A 15,029-nucleotide genomic window follows, 5' to 3' on the forward strand; every position below is an offset into this window, starting at 1 on the left:
TCGTGCTGTGCAATCCACAGGTGGACCCCCAGTGCTAGTTGATATAACAGTATACTGAGCCTAGATGATCAGATATATAGTGAAGATATACATCTATTTATGACTTTTTGTAATGTTCTGCCTTTTAAATGAATCAGATATTTACTCTAAGGAATAATCCACTCAAAGCTCATATCTTTTTCATGTTAATCTACGGGCTTTAAACCTGTTTAATGTATGATGAAATAATGTGCTTGCAGATTTTATTACCCTCGGAAGTTTTTTCATTAGTACCAAAAAACTTTAATGTTTAAGAGTTAATAAAAGTAAATATGTAAAAGAATTTCCACCTTTTATGTGGTTTCTTTATCTAGAGCAGAGACGTGAATTCATTTAATATCATTCCCACATACAGCCCACTTTGATCTTATGCAGGCCAGACCAGTGAAACTACCCTTTATGTCAGTGTAGAGAAATTTAACTACACATTTAATCAATGCAAGATCTCAATATGAGAAAAAGAAGCTCAAATTCAACAGTATGTCTCACTCTCTCTACATGGCAAAGTAATGCCTCTGTAGTAAATTAAAGAAATCCCTCAGCGTGACTCTTTGGGCTTGAACTGTAAGAAGTAAATGTGTAAAACACAGAAATCTATTGCTTAATTGCTTTGGTGTTGTATGAACAGCCATAGGGGAAGTCTTTATCAGTAGGAAAAGCTGTAAAGCTTGTGAAAATACAGTTAAAAATACCCAATTTTCCTAAATTTCCAAAGCCATCCAATGGGCTCGAATGGCGTTTTTGCTTATGTTTGACAACCCAAATCTAGAGGAGCAGAGGTGGGTGGTGATCGATGATAAGAATTTCTATGGCAGTGAAAGGGGGGGGGGGGGGGGGGGGGGAAGCTGAGGGTTAAAAAGAGAAACATCTCCAGGAGGACCAGGCTCAGGGAGGGTGGCCATGTGCCGCAAAGCTGGTTTGAAGGGGGGAAAAAAAGGAAATGGAAAAGATGAGGATAGAGAGGCAACAAACAATGCAACACACAAGAAAACAACACTTAGTGCCATATAGTCACCAAATAACACTTTTTTTAGAGCTGAATGTAGCATGAGATTCAAACTTTCTGTTGTTTCAAGAACTGCCAAAAATGGCAGCTGTCTTTTATAAGCTGTCACATGCCTCCTCCAGTGGGGGGCAGACTTCTATTAATTGCCCAGTAAAAGTTGGTTCTAAGCAAAGTAAACAAGCAGCAACATTGGAAACCGTGCCATGATGTCACATTGTGAAGTGGGATAGGATAGGAAAGGATGAGTCTGAACATGGTCCCTCTAACTTTAGACCTCTAAATTCAGACTAAGAGGTGTTTTATGTTACACGCTGTAGGATTTTTAAGAGTAACAGCTTTACTTAAAGGCTGTTAAGCTTGTTAGATTAGTTCAGCACATTTGAAAGATCTCTCAGATGGCCTCTCTCAGATCCTCAGGTGACCTCTTTGACCACATGGAAAAACTCCTTGGTTTTAAAGACATTCATTTTTTCCCCTCTGTTGTTTGAAACGAAAAGCTTGTTCTCAAAAGCGAGGTAAAAATTTACATTAAGTATAAAGTAGTATTTCTAAACTGACCACTTACCCATATACTGTAACCGTTACGTGGTAGCATGGGTCAAATTATGGCCCGAGCCCTATATTTAAGGTGGGTTCATGCCTACACCACACTTGCCCACACTGTGTTAATCTCAGAGACTCCAAACTACTCCTGAACAAGGCCGTCACGTGCTTACTTAATTTGCCTTCTAACAAAAAGGATGTTGATACGCTGATGCTGGCACACTGCTGGTTAACTATCATTTTAATTTTGACTTTCATCATTTGCTAAAAAAACAGTCCCTGTGAGACGTAAGATAGGATATAGTGTCTAAAACAGGAAATTATGATTTACTCCTCAAGTGTTTCTATCAGTTTCTCCACGCTTTGTTTTCCACACACACACCAAATGTCAGGCAAGCTATGACAGTCTGGCAGTCTGTCTGGCAAGCTATTACTATTAATATTATTATTACTATTATTATCCAGCTTTTGCTCTCTTTTCTAATTCTTGTCTGTTGCTAGTGACACCTAAGGATGGTGAGATTGTGGCTGAAAAAAAGAAAAGTAGCTGAGAAATTCCACATCCTTGCTTGACAGTTTCCTCAGTAAACATATACTATGAGCAGAGTGCACCAGCTGTTCACAGGCTCAAGCTTAGCCAAGTTATAATATTAGCAAAGTAAAGATTTATATAGCACTAAATCAAAGCATGCAGCACTGCATAATCTGCAGTCACATGTTGAGATTAGTTACAGTACCTGCCAGGTGGGCCCATAAATATATATTTGACTGGCACACATTGATTTGACCTTTAATTAAATATTATTCAAAAAAATTAAGTTTGGAGGTTAAAAGGATTACTTAGGTCAGAGCTAAGCATTTAAAACTGCGTATGACAGCAGGCCGACTGCTGCAGTTGAACCCACACACCAACATGAGCATGTAATTTGTGCTTTTTCTCAGCGGGTTGGCGTTGATTGTATTATGGCTCCAAGACGGGTAAACATTAGAATACACTAGTCACAAAAGTAGAATGGAGGGAAGTAAAGTCTGATTCCAGACTGATGTGTTCAGTGCCCCTAACCAGTCACGTTTTATGGTGCCCAACCTGACCGCAACCTTAACCCTAAGCAGTAATCTCCATCTAAGGTGTGCTGGAATGATATGTTTACATTTCTATTACAGCTAAGTACATTTGAAACAGAAAATATTTTTGAATTTTAGAATACACCCATAAATCTCCTTCACAGTTTTACAGTGATAATTATCAGTGCAGCTGAAATACATATAGCATGATGCCTCACCTAATGGCAAATCAACTCTTTGGGGGAAAAATAGCACTGCCAATTCTGAAATTGGTAGTGCTATTGGTGGCCAAAGTGACTTTCTTTCTTTCTTTTCTTTTTGTCTTTTCATGACAAGTGTCGCTACGAAATTTAGGAGCAAAATTGTTCTTTGATTGTTCCTACTGTAAGCCGTTTTAATGAAATTGCATATTAGTTTTAATAAAGCAATATAACCTAAGTCTTGTTCCCATTTATCTAATAGAAAATCTGTGAGTACGCAACCTTGAACTGGATAAGGAGAATTGGATGAATGGATGGATGGATGGATGGATGGAAAAAAAAGCCCAATTGCAACTTATAAATTTGAGTGCATAAATTTGACTTCCCCATTGTCAAACATGAAAATCAAGTGTTACACCTCTGAAATTGATCCGGCAGTTGAAATTATGAGGTAAAATTGTAGTTTTGTCAGAAATGATGTCTAACTTGGAAAATGGTGGCCATTGCTAGTGGGATGTTTAAGATTACTGAATATGAAGGGACAATTAGAAGGTTTGATGTTTTTGTTGACATTACAGTTATGTGCGTCACTAAAACATGCGTCTCGATCGCTTGGAAAGGAAGGAAAGTATAGAAAGCCACTTCCAAATATGGAAGATATAATAATAATGTACGCAGAGGGAAAGTATGCATTTAGCCCATTCACTGTAATGAAGCAGTAGGCAGCAAATGTAGTGCATGGGAAGCAGCATGTAGGGACGGTACCTTGCTCAGGGGTACCTCAGGATAGCCGTTCAGTGGATTCGAACCCCCGACCTTCCAATCATGGGGTGACCACTTGACCTACTGAGCAATCCCTGCCCCTTGCCCTCTGGATATAATAAAGATATTTTTGAGATATTTAGATATATCGATATTTTTAAGGTTAAGTTTGTTTAAAAAAATTCAGCTCTATGTTATCTAGCTCCTCAGGTTCCCCATAAACAAATACATTTACTTCATCAAGAACTTGTAAACTTTGTGCAAGCTGACTTACATATACATCAAACCTGCATCCCGGAGCTTTATAGTCATTTCAAGCAAAGACAATAATTTTTCACAGACCCTCCATCAAAACATTGCGCTTCAGCACTGTGACCTGGAGACAAATCAGAGAATGGAGCCCAGGCTGTGGTTACACTTTAATCATAGTTTCTTTAGGAGGTAGAAGCAGGAAAGTCATATACAGAACGCCAAAAGACCAGATAAATTGTAGATCCTGTTACCGAGTTCTTCATAGCTCCAAACACAGAAAGGATTTTTACACAATATTGGATGCTGCACTCCAGATCAAGGATGTGGAAATAACAAAAAGATCAGAGGTACGACATAAGTGCTTGTCTGCTTGCATGTTTTGCTCTCTGATCTGTGAGCTCAATGGCACATCAGCCTCCTTCAGGTGCACAAGCAGCAAGAGGGAGATAGGAGAACAAAGAAAGAGAGGAAAAGCCTAAAAAAAAAAAAGATACATCTATCATCCCAAACACAACTGATATCTCTGGGTCAAATCACAATTTTTTAAATCAAGACTCCACAAAACAAGCTGGTAGCATTTTTTTAATATATATTTAAATTATATTTGATCTTTTTTTTAATCTATGTATAAAATGAACCAAGTGCCTTCTCTTTCAGTTGCAGGCTGTTTTTGTTATGCTTTGTTAAAGCCCGTTTGGCACGATGCACTACAGCGGCACACCATATTTTCCATTCCACAATGTGTGACTCCTTCCGTGTCAGATTTTATCATGGCAAATCTCCCCGTGCACACTGTGGGGAAATTTTTGCAGAAGTCTAGAGAGAAAGAAGGCTTATACTTACACACTCATAAAGACAAAACGACATCTGTCATCAGAGAGGAAAAGCACTGGTGTTTAATGAGTCAGTCTTACCTATCTGCTCGTTTCCTTCAATATGCTGTATTGGAAAACATTTTGGAAGCACAGATTTTTCTCTTGCAAAAGAAGTAGGCCAAACATATTGTTGTCAACCATGAATCAGTCAGCGGCATTAATTATAATAACTACAATAAGAAACAGACACGTGGGTGTATTATAACTTGCAATTACATGCCAAAGAGTGTGAAACAGGTAGGCTCAAAGGACAATGTAATGTTGGCACTGTGATCACAGACAAGATGTGGATTTCTTTAGTTTATCAGCCGTAACAGAGATCTTGTGGAGCACAAGAGTTCCCTGTGATCCTTGGGTTCAACAGGGCTGCAACCTTCCTGTTTTAACAATACTGAACTTGATCCAGCTTGTGCTATTCAAGAAATGCAAGACATCTGCTTACACTCTTCGAAAGCGTGTGCTCATAAATGCTGTTGTCAGCTTATTTATCTATTCAATTCTATTTAGTTTGATCTATATAGTAACAAAGATTGTATGGTAAGGACCAGTGTTGGTCAAGTTACTTGAAAAAAGTAATCAGTAACTAATTACTGATTACTTCCCCAAAAAAGTAATCCCGTTACTTTACTGATTACTTATTTTCAAAAGTAATTAATTACTTAGTTACTTAGTTACTTTTTAAAAACACGATTTACAACCTGAATAGGTGATAAAGCGATAGATCTTTCAGCCCAATTCTACACAGCAAAATCTCCAGTGTTAAATTAACACTAGAGAGTGTCTATATGGGTCCACACCTCTGAGTGTTAAATACAACACTGTTGAGTGTTACATTAACACTTTTGACAGTGTTATATGTTTAAAAGTAACCTAGTCAGTTTTAAAGATTAACAATGGCTAACACTGAGCAGTGCTGATTTTCTAATACTGGAATATTTCTAACATTTTGAGTTATTTTCCAGTGTTAGAAAATCAGCACTGCTCAGTGTTAGCCATTGTTAATCTTTAAAACTGACTAGGTTACTTTTAAACATATAACACTGTCAAAAGTGTTAATGTAACACTCAACAGTGTTGTATTTAACACTCAGAGGTGTGGACCCATATAGACACTCTCTAGTGTTAATTTAACACTGGAGATTTTGCTGTGTACTTTTTCTGCATAATCCATCATACAAAATGTAATCAAATGGAAAAGTCTCTTTTTTTAAACTTGTTTTATCAGTTTTAATCTTTTAACTTTATGCATCAAGCAAAAATTAAATTATATGCAACATTCTCTGACTTGAAGAAATTAGTTTAACATTTAAACCTATTTTCTGCACATTCCAGCATATAAAATATTTTTTGTGTTTACACTCAGTCTTTCAAGTAGATACAAGTAAAACACAGCAGAAAATAAATAAAATCAAAGACTAGCAGTCCTGTTGCTCTATTTTCACCTGTAAAGCAGGAGTGGGGTAGGCGGAGGTGTGTTCTGGTGCAGGTGTGCCGCAGCGGTCAGTGGAAGAATCCGCGAGTTTCTCTGTGAATTTCCCATTACGTCGTTGCGCACTCGGAGCTTGTTTAGGGGGTTTTTTCGGTGTAAAAAGAAGTTTTCTTCCCACGCACAACTAATGTTTTTGTCACTTTTTATGGAATCAAACTCAAAGTAAGGTCAGTACTTCCACGCTTTAAACGCAGCGTGCTTGTACTCTCTCCCGCACGCGATATATGATCCATTGTTGATCTGCACACAGCTGTTGTCACGAACGTGGCACTCGCTTACGTCACTGTCATGAGACATTCTCGCAAAAAAATCACGGTTTTAGTAACGCAGTAACGCAGCGTTCCTACGGGAAAGTAACGGTAATCTAATTACCGTTTTTGCAATAGTAATCCCTTACTTTACTCGTTACTTGAAAAAAAGTAATCAGATTACAGTACAAGTAACGCGTTACTGCCCATCTCTGGTAAGGACTCTACTATATTAGAGAAACCTAAAAAAAAATCTGAGGAGTCCCTGTGAGCAAGAACTTGGCAAAGGTGGGACAGAAAAACTCCCCTTTAACAGGAAGAAACCTCCAGCAGAAAAACACAGAGTCAGGGAACGGTTGGGACATTTGGGGAGAGAAGAGAAAACAGAACACAGAGAGACATGCCTTATCCTTGTTAATGTGGTGCATAGTAGAGTTAGTTACAATTTGGGGGTGGGGGTGGTGGTAATGGGCAAATTAGACTTGCACTTGCTTTAACGTAAATACAAGTTGAAGTTGCTTGTCATCATAAACATACTGCTGTGAGGTGCATTATGTCTTGGCTCACTAAATTATAGTTGTTACGACTATGTAATAAGCGCAATTTCAGGTATAATTTGCAAAATTAACCAAATTACAGAGGAACATTTTTAAGGTGAAGCAATTTTTCTTTTTGTAAACTATCGTATTCAACATGTCTTTGGATTTCAGTGCTCTGAGTGAAGAGATCTAACACCGCCTTAAATAAAACCTTTCGGCCAGAGCAGCAAAAATTAAAGTGCCAAAGTCGTCGCCTGTCGTCTAAGAAATTAACTACCCGTGTCTCCTTCCCCAACCCTGCGAGCCCATCTCCGCCCTGTCGGCTGTTTGTAGTGGTCACTGTAATTATGAAAGGCAGCTCATAACTATGTGTTTTAACGAGACCCATTTGTTATATTCTTCTCTCCCTGCTGAAGGCGGCTTGTCACATAATTGCAAGGATCTGAGGAGAGACATGGTGCAGGCAAGTTGCTAGTCTGTCCAATAGAAGGAGGACTTAAATACTGATACAGTATTATGGTAAATCCATTAATGCTTTGTGATGTAATCTTTGGGTCAAACAGTTTTCTCACAAGGATGCTCAAATTATCTTGTCTTCAAATAAGCTTCGTTAGCATAGCCTTCCTTGAATGTGTCATTATTTGGCATGACATTTTGACATAGTTATGACATAAGTTATTGTTAATGTCAGGCTCTCTTGCACAGTGTGTCTTTTGTTCTGCCTTCCTTCCCTCACTCCTCGCAACTGGTTGCAGCAGATGGCTGTGCCTCCCTGAGCCTAGTTTACTGGAAGTTTCTTCCTCTTAAAAGGGAGTTTTTCCTTCCCACTATTGCCAAGTGCTTGCTCACAGGGGGTCGTCTGATTGCTCGGGTTCTCATTCTATTATTGCAGGTTTTTTGCCTTTCAATAAAAAGCGCTCTGAGGATACTGTTGTTGACCATTACATAAATAAAACTGAACTGAACTGATTTGAATATAGGGAAACTTTTTTGGGTAAGTCATCTATAACCTGACTCTCTCTGGGCAACCTGCAAGATTCTCCAAGCTGAAACCGAGTACCCACATTTTAAAAGTGGAAATAAGCATATTTCTGTTTTAAGGGCCAAAGTCAACCCAGGAGAATCTTAAAAATGCAGACCAGTTTATATTTCACTTGCTTCTTCAGACCATTTTCCAATTTATTGAACTCAAAAGGTGGGAGGCCTGGCAGCTGATTGGTGACTCACTGTAATCGTGCATCAGTGTTTAGTACTGCCATTACTAATAAACGATAAAAAGCAATGATTTATGACATCTCATTCCTGTGGTTAAGCTTTAATTAGTTTTAGAAAAAAAACTATAATGTGTCAACCTGTCAAACTTACGGACCTTCCACCATAAAGACACATTCTCAAATTCAACCAGAAACAGCTCCACAAGTCTACAATAAATAACCTTGGGCCATTTGAATAAAAGGCATTTCTTTTAATTTAACCAGGTAAAAAGTCTCATTTGGTTTGAAACTCTCTTTTTCTGCACATTTGTACAATGCCCCTTCATCCCAGCTAACCACAATGGACTCTAAATAGTCTGTCACAGACTCCATCGTGATGCAGGACTATGTATCTTCGCGCTACTTTCTGCTTACTCTCCAGAATAAAGTTTCCAAACACTCACTGTGTTGTCTGTGGTTATGTCAGGACCCACCTCCTGTCAGTCATAGCCGACAGACAAACCAAACCTCTTCTTCATGTTTCTACATAATTAGGCACCCTTTACTGAGTTTCAATAACATTTACTTTTTCACGCAAATATGGGAAGCGGGAAATAGCAAGTGCCAACGCAGGAATTTGTCTAGTTTGTGTTTCTAAGCGGGCACTTTTGCTGGATGCTTGAAGGCACCTATGCAGACAAAAAAAATAAACTCACGTGGTGCACCCCCGTCTTTTGCTGTTTGGTTTGATCACGATGATGTGAACGCCCAAAGTGCCCAAAACACAGAGAGTTTCCACTGGCCTTTGGTTGGAACCGAGCTCATATAAATATTATCATGAGTGCATAATACTTGTGCACCTGTTAATATGTTTTGCAGCTGCCCGCAGGAGAGCGATACATCAGATTAAACTAGAAAAGCATGAATGCACACACACACACACACACACACACACACTCGTATACTTTTAACAAACACTAATACATCTTTCCTCCAGATTTACACAACTGACACGTTGTCATGAACTCACCAAATGCATATTATCAACTGAGTGCAAATCCCTTCCTGGCAGTGTACAACGGCCTGCATGGTTGTGCTCTAGAGAAATGCCTTTCCCCTGAGTATGAAGGGTAATCCCCCGAGGAAGACCTTTCAGGGTGTTCAGTTTTTGTAGAATGAAATCAGAGGGATAAAATGTTGCTTAATTGTGAAATACTGTTTGTGTGTCTACCTCAGTATGCTAAGTACACACACTGAGTTTAAAATCACAAGGTGCGTGTGCATGTTTTGTTTTACCTGGACCCTACAGAGGTTGCACAGGTGGTCCAGCTCCTCCAGGATGGCACATCAATACGTGCCATTGTGAGAAAATTTGCTGTGTCTCCCAGGACAGTCTCAAGAGCATGGAGGAGATTCCAGGAGACAGGCAGTTACTCTAAGGGAGTTGGACAGGGCCGTAGAAGGTCGTTATCCCATCAGCAGGACCACTGTCTGCTCCCTCTTTCAAGGAGGAACAGGATAGCAACATCATCTAGTGGACCCTATGCTCACTGTGGAGCCCGATTATGATTTGCCAGAGAATACCAGAGTTGGCACGTCGACCAGTGGTGCCCTGTGCTTTTCACAGATGACAGCAGGCTCACCTTGACATGTGACAGACATGAAAGGGTCTGGAAAAGCCATGGCGCATTTTATTCTGCCTGTAACATTGTTTACATGACCAATTTGGTGGTGGGACAGTGATGGTCTGAGGAGCTATATCCAAGGTTTGTATGATCCCCAGTATGTCCATACCATTATAGATATTCAGCATGATTTTTATTCCCATTGAGATCTGCATTCCTTTAGTTTCTTTGAGCAGTGTATTTAGCACCAAACATCCATGTAAAAAATATCAGATGTGGTTGGAGAGGGAGGCAGCGAATCGAGCAGAAAGGGGATCAAACTGAAGATGGCCCCTTGCTACAAATTTGTGCTCCGCTTGTTTACAAAGGTGTTTCAGAAATTGTCTCCTTTTATTGGTGGGTTTTGTTGCACTAAGGGATCGAGCACTGAATCCTTTGACTTGATACCTAAAAAGTCTGTTTCATTATCTCTGCAGAGTTTTGACAAGCTCAGCCTCATTCTTGTGTAAGCAGGCAGCAAGTCAGAGAGCAGAGGCAAGGATCGCCTCAGAAGGGAGTTGTAGGTGGCGTCCTTAGTCAACAGCATGCTAAGCATTATCTGATGCAATTGGGAGATGTTTATGTGGAAATAAATATCATGCTTTTCTGACAGTGATCATTTATGCACTCCCAGTTAAGTTTACTACATGAAGGCAGAGTGCACCAATCAGTGGGGCACCGCAGTTTCCCACCTGGTAGCTTGTTTGTAGGTTGAGTCATTATTTCAGCAAGCTGGGTTTGATTCAGCGCCGGCTCTTTGCTGCATGCATGCATGTATAGCTCTCTTCCACTCTCTTTCCAGTACTGGTAAAAAATACTTATATTTTAATGAAATGCTTTTCTTCTAATGAGATTCTTGAGGCATGAGGTTTGAGACAGCCGTACAAATATATATATGCATATATATATATATATGCATATATATATATATATATATATATATATATATATATATATATATATATAAAAGGAAATGATCTCGTTAATGAATACAAGTTTAGGTTGATTCAGATGAAAGTTTTTCCATCTATTCTATATAACTTGAATGACCCCAGTGACTCTGTCAGCAGCTGAGGAACACTTTGGATCGCTCCTTGCCCCAGGCTGGCTGTATACTCTGCAGGCAAGCAAGCACTCAGATGCACTACCTTAGTTTCACATATGGCATGCAGCCCCTCTTGGCTCACACTGGTCCTGCTGTTCTCTGTCACACTCTGTTTTGATTTTTAATTTTTTTTGTTCTCTTTGGAGAAGTGATGTCATAAATTAAACATCACATACATGCTGTAATAATTAAGAGCCAGCAGGATATGCTAATCAGAGACGCTACACTCTGCGCTAGAAGGGGAGTTTGAGAGATAAAACGCACGCCAGCTGCAGTCCGGGTGGCTGTGCCTCACTTGAGAAAAAAATGTCCACATTGAAAAAGTTGAAGTGGTGTGGTTGAATCATTAGTGATGTCACTGAAGGGGTAAGAAGGGGTAGTCCCGAAATCTGGATCAAATCTTCTTTTTTGTAAATCGTGTCTCATTTTATGTTGCTTTGTTTGCCAGTTTATAAAGCAGAGGCAGTCCCAGAGTGCAAAGTTGGAAGGAAAAAAGCTTGTGGTAAAGCTCGTTTTCCTTTTATTGCCAAAAGCTTTTAACCCTTTGGCAACATCACAAACACCAAATACTCTAACTTCCACATTTAAATGAACTGTATGTATATAATATAAAGGGATATTACTAGATATGTGTTCTGTATTTGCTTTCTATTCCCATTCATCACAATCTGGTTTTATGCTAAAGAACGTATATTATATATTTTTTTGCAGTTCTTGGTCCACTGAGCATTAATTCTTCAGACTTTACATCTAGTGAAATGTCCTGACAGCTACTGGATGACGTGCTTTAAATTTTGGTGCATGGTCCTGAAGGATGTCTACTAGTAATTCTAGTAATCCTCTGTCTTGTTGTCTCTCCACAGCTGGCACTTTCTGTATTGGGTCATATTGACTCTGATCATCCATTTTTTCACTGGTGCCTTCATGAGATTAATGACATTAATGATCTTGAGTAAAATCTCTACAGAACTATTGGATTTACTGTCATTTTATTTGCTACATATTCCAAGGATACATCAGGATTAGTAAAAATTAATTCTATTAAGATCACAGACAGTATAATTGATGAATTTAGCCACCCTGAAGGCTTGTCTTGTGTAAATGGTTAGCCATTTACCCAGTGAAGCACTCTGATTTTCTTCTTCTTCCTTCCATCTCTATTTTCTTTATGAATGCACATGTGTGTGTGTTGTTTGGCCCCAATCTGCCAATGACACATATGGTTTCCCCAGTGTATTGTGATTCATTATTGTGTTCTTATTGGTTTGTTTGTGGATGTTTGTCAGTGATGCAGACATGCTGTAAGAACCCAACCCTGACAATGTCCTAATTTTGTGGAAAACTAGCTTCATCGCTGAACTTCAAACTGCCCATGGTAAATGGACTAGTTCTTATAGTGCTTTTCATCTCGAGAACCCACTTTAAACAACATGTCTACTATTTCACCTATTCACACAAACACTTTTTCCCCCTAAATTTAAGTGCTTTCTATCTAACATTCACACACTGACAATCTGATCACATGAGAAGCAATTTGGGAGTCAGTATCTTGCCCAAGGATACAGCCAGGGACCCACGAACCTTTAGTTTAGTAGATGGTGATTCTATGTTACCTAATTTTGCCAGCCTCACATTGTTTGTACTTATTTTAGGGAGGTATTAGACTTTGAACATGGCTTTGTAAAGAAATGAGAAGAGATGCACCCAAGTTTAATGAGATTCAGTTAGCCATAGTGAAAGGTGATGTAAGATGTCCCATTTTGTTTAGATACATTGTTTTGGTGGTGAGTTGATTGTTGAGGACCCAAAGACCCAAACAAAGAAGGAATAGAATTCCAACTGAAACCAAGAAATCGAACTGTTCATTAGAAATCTAAAAGGTAGACCACAATCCAAAAGTTACAGGGCACAAGGGAAAAGAGAAGAACCAGAAACATTACCAGCATATTAACAGACAAAATAAAAACGACTAGGAAAGGACTATTTATACACTGTTGGATGTGTATAAATAGTACTAAAAATAGAAGCTGAACACAATTAACTCATGTGTCAACAATTAGGGAAGTAAAAATACCACAGAGTACAACTGATAACTAACCTTTAAAGTAAAATAGGAATTAGCCAAAAGACTAATCATAAACAGAGACAAGAAAACTCACATTAAAGCTGAAAAAAGACAGGGCAATGGCGCAACCACAGAAGAATGAAATGGGGAGAAACAGGAAACACTGAGGGAACTAAACACAAAGGCATCCAAAAGTCTATAAATACTAAATGGAACTTAAATAATACAATAAACACTGAGGCCCAGCATTAGTGGACTAAAAAGATAACAAAACTCAACCTACAAAAAAAAAAAATCAGAACTTCAAACACTAAAATGACAGAATATATTAAAAAAGGATTCATAATTCAGAGACATCAAGTGGCCTGCAACTCATTAATGTTTTAGGCTGCTTGTTTACATATAAATATTATATTAAACAGTCTTTTACCAATCATTTCCTGCCTTAGGATATACAATATATGCTGCTGTTGATGCAGTTTTGGTTTTCATAGTGCCTTTATTCTAAAATCCTTTTCACACATCGTCTCGCTGCTTTCAGAAGAATGTGATCATTGTCATGAACATAGTCTGAAGTTGCACTTTCTCACATGAAGCACATAACTGTAGTTTGTCCACATCACACATGTTCTCACTTCTGTTAGTGCTCTGTTTGGTTCAGTCACTGGGTGGGACATTTACCTGCCCTTGGTTTCATTAGATATTTCTAAGACATGCAAGCTGTTTACAGTACAATTATTTTATATATGTGAAAACAGATTAACTAATTTGGACTGGTGCAAGTGAATGTTCTGAACTTTATACAAAAAACATCCAAGTACTACATGTCCCTCTTAAACTAACAGTGTTCTTGTTTCTCGTTCCAAACGTTTCTTAAAATTCTTCTTTTTACTGAGCTTCATAAGACCTTTTGTGTATGAAGCATTGCAAGATGTTCAGGAAATGCTGGAAACAGTGAGATGTGCTGAGTCAAGCAGCCTGTGGTCATCTTTTTTTCCCTTTACTGCTCATGATGCCATTGGCTCCACTGCCTCGCTGACTAAATGCAATTTGAGGGTTTGGATTCCAACTCATATTAACCTTTTAGAGAAGAGGCACTTTGTGTCTTTGTCATATTTCTTGATGGTGAAAGTCTTGGCCATATGACTTTACAGTTAATATAATGTTAAACTAGTAAAGAGGAAAATAAGTCCATTGATGTATATAGTTTACAAAAGTAAGGACTGAAAACTGCCTGACAGTCCCTAGACTATTCTCCATCGCACTTCCATTCTCATATCTGCCCAGCAGATGTTCTTACACATAGTCAGATCTACACAAAAAGCAGTACCAAATGTAATACGGTTATGTCCTTGTGCATTAAATAGGCCTCTCTGAATTCCAGGAGCACCCATCTCAGATATTCGAACTATTTCCCTGTTGTGTTTTATGCCTAAGGGAGCAATCCTTCTCACCTCTATCCTTTATGCCACTTAAGAAAATACTATGTTTATTCTATGCATGAAGAGAAGTATTAAAAGCCAGGTGGAAGCATACTTATACAAGCACTCCAAGTCGTGCAGCATGAACACGGATATACAATCCATACATGCGCATGTCTTTTCCATCACTCGTCTTTTTACTGCTCCTGTTTGATACACTTTCCATCTAAAATGATTCATCAAAACATTTAATTGAGGTTTGGCAGCACTCCTATGGAAAATCTTAACTTTTCAGCTTGTGCCCAACGGCTATTGGTCTTGATAAACACAATGTCTGGAAACGAGACTCGCAGCATAGTAGTGGGAACTTCTTGTGAACCTACTCCTTCAGTATATTTAAAAATCAACTGTTTTTTTTAATCAAAGCGTACATGAAAGAAACATAAGGGCACAATTTACCCATTCATAACATGCTGTAATACCACTCCTTGGATCTCTGTTGTTTTATGGCTGCTACTTGCCACTTCTCTTGCTAAGATCATAAAAGCTGAAGCTGTTACCATG

This window comes from Perissodus microlepis, chromosome 7, assembly GCF_051167445.1.
Source record: "Perissodus microlepis isolate ML-2025 ecotype Zambia chromosome 7, ASM5116744v1, whole genome shotgun sequence".
Classification (NCBI taxonomy): domain Eukaryota; kingdom Metazoa; phylum Chordata; class Actinopteri; order Cichliformes; family Cichlidae; genus Perissodus; species Perissodus microlepis.